General features: G+C 37.2%; 1 long non-coding RNA gene across 1 annotated transcript in view; it reads right to left on the bottom strand.

Annotated features, from left to right (window-relative positions):
* LOC310895903 overlaps positions 1 to 15,208 on the bottom strand; it is a 105,651-nt gene that overhangs the window by 36,524 nt on the left and 53,919 nt on the right. The gene's annotated exons all lie outside the window — the stretch shown is intronic.

The following is a 15,208-nucleotide window of genomic DNA, read 5'->3' as shown; positions in this document are numbered from 1 at the left end:
TGACATTCAAACATTTCTGTATAATTTTTGTTGTTCTGATCATTTTACCTCATAAGCCTGACAACATGAATGTTTTTAATATGATGGATTTTCTGGCATTCTCAAATGGCAAAGTTAGGTAGACCTTTTTTTATCCTTATGAGTAACTAGTCACAGGAATTACTATCACCATCGTTCAGCTAAAATCGGTAATTTTGAAAGTAAGCTATGCAACACAAAAGACATGGTGACTTCAGTCTATATCAATTTCCACTAAAATCCAATGGAAATGCATGCTTCATCTGCATTAAAGAATACTGACAGGAGAAGAAGTATTGATACTTCTAGGAACTGCATTATGAAGATTCAATAAGCACAGTGAAATCTAATAGAAATGGAAATATTCCCCTATTAAAGCAAGGTGGATGGACATTAAGATGGTGATAAAATAATAATTATAAGTGTTTAAAAACATCATGAAATAGCATCATTAGTTACATATACTGATGGACATTGAAAATGTAATTTCTTTGAGTAGGACAGAAATAGAGTTAAAAGCAATAAAGTGGCATTCTATGTCAATAAAACAGTATAACTTAAAAAAAGACTTGCAGACACTCAGTTTGGGTCAAAATTTCTTTGAAAGTTCTCTAAAACAGGTTTTCTAGAGGTGCTATTAAGAATCTGTTATAGATTCCCAGAATCAACATTAGATATTGACAGAGAAATGTCTTGAAATTGTTACAGTGATAAATCTTATTGGGAATAATGTCATTGTGGGAAAACTTCCCAACTATAAAATGAGTAACAAGTGAGTAATTTCTCAACATTTCAACTAACTGAAGATCTTGAGTAAATAATCTTGGTAGAACTCAGTTATTCCTTGATGTATTAGTAAGTAGCTTTACGTTCTATTGGTGTTGTAACTGCATAGGGAATAAATCTATTTTTGAATCTGTTTTGCTAAACCAAGGATGTTATAGAAGGTCTGGCCATAGAAAAAACTTGAATTAAGTGACAACAAGATGATTCCCAATAAATTACATTGAGGAATAAGCAAAAAAAATTAAGTCAAGATTCATATCTGAGAGGACAAATATGAAAAATTAAGAAACCTAAATAGCGAAGTCAACTGACCTGCAGAAATTAGGAACTTATATATAAAGCTGGCTGAAATTTCTTTCAGTCAGATTTGTATAAACTGTCAGGAATTTTTAAGAATGGGAGGAATTTTAAATAAGGTTAAAAAACAACTGGGAAATCTCCATCTACAATGGAATGAATAATCACATAAGAAGGATGTAGGAATAGTAAGACACTATAAGGAGTGGAAAAATCATGAGCGAGACATCTTGGAGAACATGAAATTTAAGAATAAAGTCCAAAACTCTTGCCAGAAGTCTAATTCAGCTTGTCATTGCAAAGAAAGTTAACACAAATAACAGAAGACTTTTTTTTGGGGGGGGGGGGGTGGAATTCTATGAAGTGGGGAAAGAAACAAAGTTCAAATGAAAATACAAATCATTTATATTGTTTATTTAGTTAGTTAGTTTCAGAATGATTGATTGGTATAAAGGTATGGAAATACAGTTGATCAGACTATATGGATTTCACTGGTATCTTGATGTTCAGGAAATTGTGAAAGGTAGGAAGGATAATATTAGCGCAAGGATTGTAAGATGGGTAGTGGGAGGCAATAAACACTGCAAAGAGTTATCAATGTGGAGTAAGATTCCTGCAGGATTTTGTCAATGTTTGGCCTTGGGGTCATCTTTTATGTAATGTTATTGATGACCTGAGTGCTAAAAGAAGGAATAAGGAAATTAATTGTGATATTACAAAAAGTTGAGACATCAGTACAAATAAATGAGGAATCATTCATTGAGTATGAAAGATGTAATAAATGAAATTACTTGTAGTTTACCATTAGGAAAATCAAGGTCAGTTACACAAATTGATATAATAAGTAAGCTGAAAATAACAAGAGAATTACTAGGATGAATTGTTCAATTATATGCTCACTGATCCATTGTTACATGCTTGTCATGAAGAAAAACAATGAACAAAAGCAAATATGATCCTAGCTTGTAACAGGGTGGATACTCCCAGCAAAGATAAAGAAGCTATAATACCTTTACATAAGGCACTGTTAAGATCTCATCCAGAACACTCTCATTTTTGACAAGGAACAAGAGAAAAAGATGACTACAGGAAAGACAAAAAAAACATACTTTAAAGAAGCCGGGAAAGACTTTGAATTTATTTTCAAAAATATGGGTAAAATGAGAGCATCACAGTGACACTGAGAATCCTTTCTCCTATATTTACTTAGCACTAGCAACTGCAGTAAAGTTGCTTTCCTTCTTTCTTGCTCTTCTCAACACAAGATTGTTCCATACTTGCCTATGCAACAGAAGTTTTGAGTGGAAAGATGAGAGGTCATACGAGTTTGTGCACAGGATATGGCATCATCTAGTGGTTGATGTATGAAGCTGGCTTTGTCCTTCTCAAAACTGCAGGATGCCTTGTACTTATTTTTTTTCTGCACCCTGGGTGAGTAATGTGTCAACTAGTTTATGTGAATTGTACCATCAAAATTGGATTGCAGCAGGGCTGTATCTGCGGCATGGATATACTCATCTGGGAAATGCCCTTCTGGCTATACAAATGTGACTAAAGATAAGCATCCAAGGAACTTTCCTGGAAATTCAGGATAGTTCTTCAGTATTAGGTCAAAAGCAGAAAACTGAATTGCTGTTCGTGACTTATGTTTTAAACACAGTATTTAAGCAGGCTGTATCTCACTCCTGTATGGTTGGGAAAATTTAGCAATTTTTTGGTAGAGGGAAGTCAATGAACATATGAAGAAGCTGATACAGTATGCTTGAAATTCCTAAAAGATTTTGACATGGACCATCACTGAAGACTAAATTAAAGAAAATTAAGCTGTCATAGGATCAGAGGAAAGGTCTTCTTGTAAAATTAGTAACAGATTAATAATCAGAAAAAAAAGGTAGAAATAAATGGAGGGAGATTATCAAGTGAGTGTTCCAGGATCTCTGCTAGGATATGTACTGTTTAATGTATTCTTAAGTGATCTAAAAAATATGTTGAATAATGAAGTGAATATCCCCATGAAACAAATTTTCTCAGCAATGAGCTGATCAGCTTTGAAAATAAATGTTTGAAAGCGGAATCTATCCTTCTGTCTATCTATAATTTGGGGTCTATCTATTTGATTGTTATCTGTCAAATCATAGAAGATATAGAAAGTTTTCTAGGGAATCACTACCCACTGTTATTTTTAAGAGAACTAGGGATGACCAGGACTTTTAAAATTAACAAAAGAAGTACTTTTCCTTACAGTGTGTAATTACTTTGTGGAATTCATTGCCACAGGATGTTGTGGAAGCTAAAATTATCACTGGATTCACAAAGGACTCAACAGATTCATAGCAGAGGGGCTATTAATCACAGTGGTCTGTTTGCTGCCCCCAACTCCAAATTAAATTTCTTGGTTGCCAGAAACTCAGAAATATTTGAGAAGCCATCTATGCTTGTCTATCTATACACCTTTTGTTCAACTTTTCAAAGTAAGATATTGCATACACCTTTTTCTTTGGACCAATATGAACATTCCCTTTTTTTCATACTTTTGTAGGTCAAACAGTGTGAAGAAAGAAGAGGTACTAAGGCAAAGGTTAGCTGTTAACACAAGAATTGTCACCAAGTATATTTAGGCAGGATAACAGGAGAAAACTGAAGAGTGAGCAGGAGAATGAGGACCTGGGGTGCCTTTCAAGAATGAAATAGTAGAAAGAGAAAAAAAAAAAATCTAAGCTTGGTTTGAAATGAACACTGAAGAATTTATGAATAATCTGTAAGTGACATATTTGCTTGTGATAGTGGAGATGCACTTCAAGGTTTTTTCTAGTCCTGTGTCCTAAACTGAAACCTGATCATTTTGAGGCAGCCCATCACTAATTGGAATATAGAGCTGTATGCATGAAGCTGGGTTCAGTTTCTCTAAGTTTCACCTTTGAAGTTGCATTAACCTTTAATGGTTAAAAGAAAGCTAATAAAACCAGAGGGAACCTGAGATTTTCAAGTCATAACTATTTTTATGATGCATTATTACCACAAAACAGAGGAAGGGTATTTATACTACATAAAGGTTTCTCTCATCCTTTGCATATATTCTGGGTCTGTCAAAACCAGTTCAGAATATGGGAAAAAATGTGTCCTTGGCAGCATCATATCAAAACTAGAGTGATACTAGTACAAATTTGAGAGCGTATTTGTCCCATCTTCTGTTTCATCATCGCTGGAGAAATATGTACAATAAGCTCCTAACTTACTATAAGACTAGAGTAAAAATAAAGCTTTTGAGCCTGAAGTATCTTAAGTCAGTATGACTCCATTCTGGTAACTCATAGTTTATGGAAATACCAAGCCAAATTATCCTAAGTGACCAGGAAAATAAAAACTCATGAAACAGCTTGGTAACCTTTTTCCAGTCTCTGCTGTGATGGGCAGGGAGTTCATAGCAAAATGTCAGTGCTGTAGGAGAAGATTGCTGTGGCCTGGCACATTTTCAGCTGAGTTTACAATGTGTCAGGATGTTCAACTGTGTGAGAAAAGAGCAGGGGTGATTCAGTATGACCATATGATATTTTGTCCTGGCATGTTTTTCATATACACGTATACCCACACCCTGGAGGAGGCAAAAGGACTGTGAAGTAGATGCAAAATATGAGCCAGTGCATTTCAGCTGGAGGACCACATGCTCTGTGAGTCACTCTGCACAGAGCTGATGCGCTGGTTATTGTACTGGGACAGGTGGGGGAAGTCAAAACTGTTACTTTCAATTTTTAATAAGGGGGCTAGGCTAACATTACTGCCTTGTGTGCATATGCCAGAGACACGACCTTGTACCTTAGACCCCTTTGAAACAGGTTTTGATTAGGTTTTCTGACATTTTAAACTGTTGCCAGTTAAACAAAGTGAATTATTTAAGTCCCAGCCCAATTTTTTTAAGAAGCCTTTGGAGACAAATTCTGTTTAGAAAGCAAACCCAAGTTTGCACCCTATCAATCCATCCAGAATATCTGACATATGATAAAGCCATGGATCTCTGTGTATACAGTAACAGAAAAATACACACTAGTATGAAGCACAAATATAAGCCTACTTTATTTATTTAAACGAGTTCAGAAGCCCTTAGAATACTGAATACAAGGGTTTCATAATGGTTTCTTAAATTCAATTACTACTTAATTGGGAAACTGCCTTGGGAAACTCCCATTTTTACATTCCTGTGGTAAGTTTAGCAGCAATTTAAATGGAACAGTAAGAACAAAAACAAACAAAAACACCAATTTTATTAAACTGCTAATAAAGCAGATCTCATAATAGTTAATAAAAGTGTTTCCCGATTTCATCTCTTCCCCCATCTGCTTTTTTGTCTTCTTCTCCTCCCCTTGTTTCTCTGCCTCTCAGTTTCCTTCCTCTATTTCCTTCAAAACATCCTGTTTCCTGCTCCTCTCCTGCATGTACGCATGTTTCCCTGTTACATGGTTCCCAATGCCAAGATCCCCTATCCTCCAGAAATGTCCTGCTTGTCTACATCTTTGACATCCAGTGACTTTGGGCATTTCCCTTCTACAGCTCTGGGAGGTTTCTGTGCAAATGCTGAGGGTGACTATATCCTGAGGGTGATCACAGATTCTGCCTCTCTTTTGTTTGTAGAATTGTTTCTCCTCACCACCAAAATCTGCCTCGGAAACATGGCTTATTTATTCTATCCTAGAAATTAAATGGACCTTGCTCCTTGCCTCAGTTTTCATTTTGATATACAACATTTATACTGCTATTAGTCCAGATTTATACTGCTACTAATCCAGCAGAGTTCCTGTGTAGCTGCTACAAGCAATGAAAACCAGGAGTCCTTTATGGAGAGGCACAACATTTTTAAAAGCTCATCCACACTCACATCACTGATCCTTGCAAGACAATGTTTTTACTGTGTTTGCTTCTTCACTGTTGCCATAGACAAGAACATCCAGTTGTTCCTTCTCAAAAAACTTCAGCATGTCTTCACATGACACGTACAGTACAATGAATGATCAGGAGCAGCCAGTGTGGGTTTTTGAAAGGCAGGTCCTGCCTGACTAACCTGACCTCTTATGACAAGAGGACCCACTTAATAATAGATGACAAGAAAAACTGTTGTTTATCTGGATTTCAGTAAAGTATTTGACACTGTTTCCCACAATATTCTCCTGGATAAACTGTCTGGTCATTGCTTGGACAGGTTCTCTGGGTGAAGAAGCTTTGCAGAAATATGAACATTCCCTTCTTTTTACTCATTATTATTATTATTATTATTATTATTATTATTATTATTATTATTCTTTTGTAGGCCAAACTGTGTGAAGAAAGTAGAGAGAACCAAGGGCTAGCTATTTCCACAAGAATTGATCAAGGCGCATCACCAAGTAGGTTTAGGCAAGATAACAGGAAAAAACTGAAGAGTGAGCAGGAGAATGAAGTTCTGAGGTGCCTTTCAAGAGTGGAATAGTAGAAAAAAAATCTAAACTTGGTCTGAAATGAACACTGAAAAATTTATGAATAATCTGTAAGTGACATGTTTGCCTATGATGGTGGAGATGCCATCACATCACACAGAACTGGCTGGATGGCTGGGCCCAAAGTGTCATTGTGAATGGAATTAAATCCAGCTGACAACCAGTCACAGGTGGTCTTCCCCAAGGCTCAGTATTGGGGCCAGTTTTGTTTAACATTTTTATCAGTGATCTGCATGAGGGGATTGAAATCGCCCTCAGTAAGTTTGCAGACGACACCAAGTTAGGTAGAACTCTTGATCTGCTTGAAGGCAGGAAATCTTTGCAGAGGGATCTGGATAGGCTACATTGATGGACTGAGCTCAGTAACATTCAACAAAGCCAAGTGCTGCATCCTGTGCTTGGGTCATAACAACCCCATACAGCAGTATAGTTGTAGGGAAGAGCAGCTGGAAAATTGCCTGGCAGAAAAGGACCTGGGGGTGCTGGCTGACAGCTGGCTGAACATGAGCTAACTGTGTGTGCAGGGGGCCAAGAAGGCCAATGGCACCCTGGCCTGCATCAGAAAAAGCACAGCCAGCAGGACTAGGGAAGTGATTGTCCTCTTGTATGCAGCACTGATGAGACTGCACCTCCAATACTGTGTTCAGTTTTTGGCCTCTCACAAGAAGAATATTGAGTTGTTCAAATGTGTCCAAAGAAAAACTATGAAGCTGGTGAAAGGACTAGAAAACAAGACTTATGAGGAGTGGCTGAGGGAATTGGGGTTGCTTAGTCTGGATGAGAGGAAGCTGAGGGGAGACCTCTGCTCTCTACAACTACCTGAATTTGCAGTTGCAAAAAAGGTTGCAGTGAGTATGGTATTGATCTCTTTTCTCAGATGACAAGTGATATGAAACAGTCTCAAGTAAGGAAACAGAAGGAACATTAAGGAAGCAGTCTCAAATTGCACCAGGGAGGGCTTAGTTTGGTCATTAGGAATATTTTTTCAATGAAGATGGTGGTCAAGCGTTGGAACAGGTTGCCCAGGTTGGAGGGTGGAGTCCCCATCCTTGGAAGTATTTAAGAGATGTGTTGATGTTGTACTAAGGGACGTGGTAAGTTAGGCTGATGGTTGGACTTGATGATTTTGACAGTCTTTTCCAATGTAGATGATTCTATGTTTCTATTCTATGATTCTATTCTATGATCTTCTCCAATTTATTCAAAGCATATTGCTTAGGTTGATGTGATACTACACAGAAAAACATTATTCCTCCAGTTCATTGATGTCTGCCTAAATAAGTTAACCCCTTATCACAGAATCACACAGAATCACAGAATTGTAGGAGTTGGAAGGGACCTCGAAAGATCATTGGGTCCAACCCCCAATATAATTTACTTTCTTGTGGATTGGGCCTTCTTTTCTGTCAACCCTGAAAATGAGAGGTCTTTTTTTCACCTTTTTGCCCTCTGAAGTAAAATCCTATCCTAAAAAAAGTGCTAAAAACTATCAAATAAAATAGTCATCCATTTTTAAATGTTTCAGTCATGTCTTCATTGTAAGTAACTTCTCAGCCTTGAGGAAAATTTGAGTTTCTAAAGGCTGAAAATCATAGAATCATTCAGGTTGGAAAAGACCTCTAAGATCATCTAGTCCAACCTTTAACCTAGTACTAAAGTCCACCACTAAGCCATGCTACTGTTCTAAACCTACATGCTTCTTGAAGACCTTTGCCCCATCCCTAGAGGTGTTCAAGGCCAGGTTGGAGGGGGCCTGGGTGGCATCTAGCGGGTGGCATCCCTGCCTATGGAAGGGGGGTTGGAGTTATATGGCCTTTAAAGTCCCTTCCAACCCAAGCCATTCTGTGATTTTATGATTTTATGATCTCCAGGGATGCTGACTGAATCATTTCTCTTGACAGCCTATTCCAATGCCACACAGACCTTTCAGTAAAGAAATTTCTTCTAATATCCAAACTAAACCTCCCCCGGTGCAACTTGTGAGGCCATTTCCCTTCATTTTTTCACTTATCACAAATCTCTTTATTTAGTTAAAATAATCAAGTGTTTTTTGTTTTTGTTTTTGCTGCTGGTGGTTTTTGTTTGTTGTTGTTTTTTATTTTTTTAAACCATATTATATTTAAGTTTTTTCACGAGTGTCAAAATCATTACTTTTCCTTAAAGTTAATTATGTTTAATATTCTACAAATAACTTTTTTTTTTTTTTTTTTTTTTTTTTTTTTTTACCACAGTCTTTGCTTTACATGCTCCTCAACTGTTTCACCTTGTTTTCAGAACAGCTTGACTGCAGCTACCCAAATCTCTCTCAGGAAACTTTCTTAACTTAATACCATACTAATGATAAGAAAAATGAAAAATAAGAAAGTAACACAGCAACAGAGTCCCCTCAAGCAGCTTACAATCTAACCCTGCTTCACTTCATCATTTTATTCTGGTCCCCAAATATACCTGGTCACAATCTGAGCTGCTGCTCAAGCAGCTCAAGTTTCTACAAACTTTTCATAAGGAAAGCGGTAGGCTTTGGAGACCAGCCCTGCACTTATTCTCCAATGCTCCTGAAGTGCATGAACTCATTTCTGTCACTGTTATTACTCTTTGAAAGCATTAGATGTTACCTAAAATGAGGGCTAGCAATACTGGAGAATTTGACATCTAATTTTATATTTTGAACCATAATTACTTGCAGGTAGATTCATACCACTTAGCCACAGCCTAGCTACAGTCTGCAGTCTAACAGGGAAAAATAAAACTAAAAAATACAGTCCAAACATCTAGTGGCTTGAGATGACTGTTTCTTTCTGTTGACTAAGAAAGAAGCATTAACCTACTCAGGTTAGGTAGCAAAAATCCAGGTCCTGGATCACAGCTGCTATTTTGTCAATCCATACTACACATTTTATCCTCAGTAAATATTCGTTGGAGCCTTGGAGAAGATTTTTTTTTTTTGGTTTCTTTTCATTATAAAGTTTTTTTAAAGGTTTCATTGCTCTTTCTGGTGGACAGTTGTTCCTGTTGGTGCATTCTCTCTATTCCACTGTCTCTGGTGGATGGCTAAGCAATGTACCTCAGCACCCATTTAGAGGCTTCTCTAGTCTTCCACCACTAATTAAATATGAATTTTGAGCTAAAATCTATTGAGTTGACCGGCTGAATCCTTCCTAAAATTAATGCTCTGCTAACTGATGGGAGAATGTTTTCATTACTACATTTGACTCTCTTGAGTATATCTATTGAGACTGATCTGTTCTTGCTTCATAGACATTTAATTAGTTTAGCTTAAGTGGAATTAATACCTAATACACAGTTATATGATCAGGTACAGCTATGCATGATACTCTCCCCAAACAAATTTTAGTTTTATAGTAATTGCATTAAAATTAACTTTGAATGTGTTATGGGGCATTCACAGGTCTGTGAGAGTCCTTTGGTGGCTCTGAGGTTTTTATTTCCACATCTGCCCTACAACTGGAAGAGATGATATTTCTGTAATAAAAATTCTGCATTCTCAGATTTTTAGAATTCTTAGTCAGAAAAACATTAAAGTCATGGTTGTGTGTTCAGAACCAGAAAAGACTGTCACAGTAATCTTCTCTGAGCTTCTGCATTAGAAAAAATCTCCATTTAATCATTTCTGCATCAAGCCCATATCTTGTGTTTGAGGAACCACATAGCTTCTACAGAGATATTAAAATATTGCTCAGCTGTTGTGGGACACAGTAAATTTGTAAGTATTGACAATGCTGAATCCTGACTTCATCAGTTATTCCACAGCGTCTGCGGGAGTAATGGGGTTGGCAAATCAGATGGAGTATCTCTGGAGCTCCAGAATGTTAACCTCATAATAAACCATCTGCTCTCTGTATGACAAACTGCTATGCAGCACATTGTCAGTATTTACGAATGATAAATAATAATAATAATAGATCTGTTTCTATAGTGCTTCCAGCGGATAGCAGCTGATCATGCTTACTGAATCCAGGGGAGGAATGCCAAAAGGAAAACAAATGAATATAACCAGCTGTGGAGCTATTTTTGAAAAGCTGAGGAATTCAGCTGGTTGCTTTCTATTGCCTTTAAAGGTGGTATAGTGATATCTCAGTTATCCATACAGCCTTCATACAAAAATGGATTGATATTTGCTTTTAAAATGTTTTAAGAAACTGTGGGACCCCATTGGCTCACAGAATACTTGTGCGTGTGAATGATGCACATAAACACTGCCCTGTGCGTACTGTCTGACATCCAAGGCCCCTCTGTCCATCACTTCTTGCATTGAAGGAAATATAGCATTGGAGTGTCTGCCCAAACATCACTGCTCCAAGGCCCACTGGTGCCTGTACATGTACCCTGCAATGAAAGCAGCATCATAAGTCCAAGGCTATTTTGTGCATCAGCTCTTATATGGATGCAAAAGCAGAATCATAAGTCCAAGGTCTTTCTGCCAAAACTCTTGCACTGTGGTTCAAAAGCAGTTACAAGGCCCTTGCTTCTGCCAGGACAATTTAAATGAAGATGATTGAAACTTAGGATGGGTGCGATTTTAAGTGTCTTGCTGAAACATGCTGTAAAACTAGACTGCAGAAAAAGGAGAAATGCTATAAAAACTGTGTTGCTGTATAAGTGAGACTTGGCAGGTCTTCCTCAGCTCCCCCAGCAGCCTTTTTTCCCCCCTTTTTTCCTCTGGCAATGAGCCTTAAAAAGACCTCAAAGAAGTTTATATGCTGACCAAAGAAACTCTTTCTATAAACAAGCAAGAAGGGTTTATATTAAATGTATGTTGTTTATCATTGCCATTGTTGCAGTATATTAAGATAACAGGCGAGACAGAACATTGACAGCTCCTAAAGCCACTGAATAAACCTAAGCCTGCACGTAGCTTGCTGCCTGGGGCTCCTTAAAGCTACTGCCTTGGTTTTCCTCTTGCCTATGCTTGTTGATTTCTATCAAAATAAGTTAGAAAGCAACTCATCAGTCCTATATAATTCCATGCACATTTCCTCTCACCTCCAAACGGGAAGGTCAGCTTCTGGACAAACTTTGTTTCCACAGCTTTGAAAGAGTCTGTTGTGTTTCATTTTGTTTTGAATGGCGTAATTATCAGTAATTATTGGGAAACGAGCAGGAGTCAGAGGCAATTCCAAAGCCACCCAGAATAAACTATGCATTGTTGCACGGTTGTAGAGCGGTTGTTTTACAGAATTACCATTCTGAAATAGTTAGAAGTGACAGTTTCCTTCTGAGGGAGGGAAGAGGGCAAAGAGCTATACTGATGATTTAACGTTAATCTTTACTTTCAGGAAGAAGATGGAGCTAGAGAACACAGAGACACGGAGAAGATCCCTGTGTAGTGCATTTTGCCTTATAAGTGAATCTTCTTAGATAAATACTGTATCCAGAGAAAGACTTCCAATGTCAGAATGTCAGAACAAATGAAAAAAATCTTTTAAACCATGCATAAGGCAAACAATGAAATTTCCACTGAAGAACACAGAACTAAAAGATTAGAAAGAATGACATTATTTAGTTTTTAATGACAGACTTAAAAGGAGGTTCTTAGAATAACTGAGAGTTAGTCCTAACTTTAAATAGTCCTACAGACCTATTTTTTTCATGTAAATTAATAAATATTTGTCATGTTGCATGAGTTATATCAACTGTGAGGTAATGAAGACCATAAAACAGAGAACTTGATGGGTCAGTGATTGCTAATGGACTACAGACTGTTGTATGCCATGGGTTCATTGCCAGGCTGTGTTTAAAGGATGTTCTTTCTCTCTCTCTCTCACTCTCTCTCTCTTTCTCACTCATATTTATACACTGTTTAATTGCAAACCAAGAGTGGATTCATGATCTGTATGCAGATAATAGTGCCACATCCAGACCCTGAAATATGATGGGTAATGGTTGTGGGATTTCAAAATAAGGTCATGCTTCTCAGAAGCTTTGGCAAAATTGAACTCTTGTTCCACCAGGACCCATCCTTGGCCAGCAATATCTCTCTGATTGCAGTGGCTAAAAGGCTCTGTAGGTGCTATATGCACAAAGTGACTTCTGAAAGGAGATGTCTGTGGAAGGTTAGTCTCTTCCTTCAATTCTACCTTTTCTGCTGTTTCCCCAAGACTGACTCTGGATACTGAGGCCTGACTGAATCATTTAATTCCATGGTGGCAGCTGCAGTGAGGCAGGGCAGATTTATGGATCCAGTATTGGAGTGTGACCATGGAAAAGGTGGTTACATTCCTGTTACTGGAGAGGCAGAAAGAACTTCTTCCCAAATGCAAGGCATGTACCTCCCATCTACACATGCAAAAGCAAACAGATGACATACGCAAGTGTGCCAAATGCATTAATACACATTAATTATGCCCAGATGTGCATAAGATTTCATGAGTGCCACAAGCTACAGGAAGCAGCGACAGAGCAGCATAGCTTTGGGATGTCGACCAGATGCCCAGGCTAGGATGAAGAGGAAGCAAAGAGGCAGAAGTGATCAGCAAATGAAAAGGGAGAATTTGTTCTGCATTACTCTATAGGAGCATTACTTGTACAGCCTGATCACAACTGCCTAAATCAGGCTCTTCCACACAACAGTGCTCCTGGGGTTTGATGCATAAGTAAGAGATACAGGAAGGTTTAAGATCCCACTGAGCCTGGAGCTAATTTTGCTGTTCTCACACTGTTAGGTATGCATAAACCCAGCTCTGCCTGGCGTCCACTAATCCCAATTGTAGTGAAGTCTGTTTCTTGATATAAAGACATATATCTGAATTAAATTTCCCTTAAGAAGCTTGTACATTTAAATTCAGAGCCTATTCAGTCTTATGGCTGCTGCAGTTCTGTGTGGATAAACAGAAGATCCATAATTGAAAAAGAGTCCATTAGAAGAGCAGAGAGGAAATGAAGGGCGTGAATTTGGTGATTATGAAGGTGAATGATTAATAGCATGTATTAGTGCCAGACATAACACAGACAGACGCTGCCCCAACCATGCAGGTCTGCTAGTATTTAAAAATGATATCTTCCACCCCTTCTACTCCAATCTTGAGCCATTCTGGCTCTGGAAACAGTCACTAGTGTTAAATTGTTAGCAGTTTTGTAATGAGAACAAGAGGAGAAAAGAATACCTTAAAGAACATGTCATTGGGATGACTGAGGCCAAAGCTTGCAGAAATAGGACTCCACTGTCATTTGAAACACTTGTTTTTTCTCCTGTGAATAGATGCTAGATAGCAGAGTGTGACAGTATATCCTACTGAACATTTAAACAACCAGAAAGCAAAAGTACACGTATAAATAAGAGTTTTGCTTGTCCTGTGTGCCAGATTCCTTTTATCAATACAATTTTCTAACTGAGACTTTAGAAGATATTTATGAATTGAAGTATAGCATGACATCCTTGATTTTTTTTTCTGCTGCACTGTAAAATATTTTTTTGTGTGTCTCAGTTGCTCTGCCCTACGTCCTCCGTTCAAAATATAGTGACATTTGCTGAAAGCAGTCAGATCTTGCACTAAGGGTTGACATTTGTTTCCACAATATCTTCTGTCCTGCTAAGCAACTGCATGCGATGTACTTAGTTCATGTTTTACTGGGGATATTCTGTAGAAGGATGCTTGGCTTTGGCCAAAGAAATCATTCCATTTCAACAATGGTGATTTATTTGGCAACTTTTCTGTAAAATGAGCTTATAAAGCAGGAGTTACCTGGTGTGTATATATATATGTTAACTGAATCAATATAATGACAGCATCAGTCATACACTTTCTCTTAAATGACTGTTCAGCTTAAGAGAAATACATCTATTTCTTTCTGTTAGGCTGCCAACAGCTGAAAATACATCAAGATGTTATTTTGGAAAGAAACGCTGACATTTAGCTTTACTGTTTGTAGCACTAGTGTCATAGTTCTTGTCACAAATTCCCCTATAAATCTGAGCTGTGAGACCTTGAGAGACTTGCAAATAGGTTAAAATACAATGTAAAACAAACTGATAATAGTGCAATCTTATCTACTTTTCAAGCAGTCTTTTAAATGCAGATATCCTTCCAGAAATACATGTAGGGGGATGGATGAGTCCAGGACTTTGTGTGAAGAGACCTTTTAGTGCTCTGTTCCAGAAGTGGTTACTCATTTCCTGTTTGATTCTGGGAGGTCACATACATTTTGTTTCCTCAATAAAATAAAATAAAATAAAATAAAATAATAAAATAAAATAAAATAAATAAAATAAAATAAAATAAAATAAAATAAAATAAAATAAATAAAATAAAATAAAATAAAATAAAGTAAAATAAAATAAAATAAAATAAAAAAGGATTATTGTGAATTCATTAATTGTGCTCTCTGGTCTCTTAAAGTGTGTCTTTTTTAGGGACATTTAATACACTTGTAGTTGCAATTAGGTGACCTATGTGATCACAGTTTTGTTTTGTTTTGTTTTGTTTTTACTGTATTTCTATTCCAACAGGATTTGAAAATGAGAAAAATTAGAGGATCGTAGAACCAAATTGAGATCTTTCTGACTGTGGGAGTATTTAGAATATAAAAGTGTGAATAATCTATTTTCTGTCTGGGTTTCTCTGAGTTACAATTAGAAACATGTGACTATATTACCTTTTCCATTGGCCAAGTCTACTTTCATC

Source organism: Anser anser (genome assembly GCF_964211835.1).
Source record: "Anser anser genome assembly, chromosome: 3".
NCBI lineage: Eukaryota > Metazoa > Chordata > Aves > Anseriformes > Anatidae > Anser > Anser anser.
Note: the sequence above shows the minus strand (reverse complement) of the source record. Positions and strands in the feature narration are given on the sequence as shown.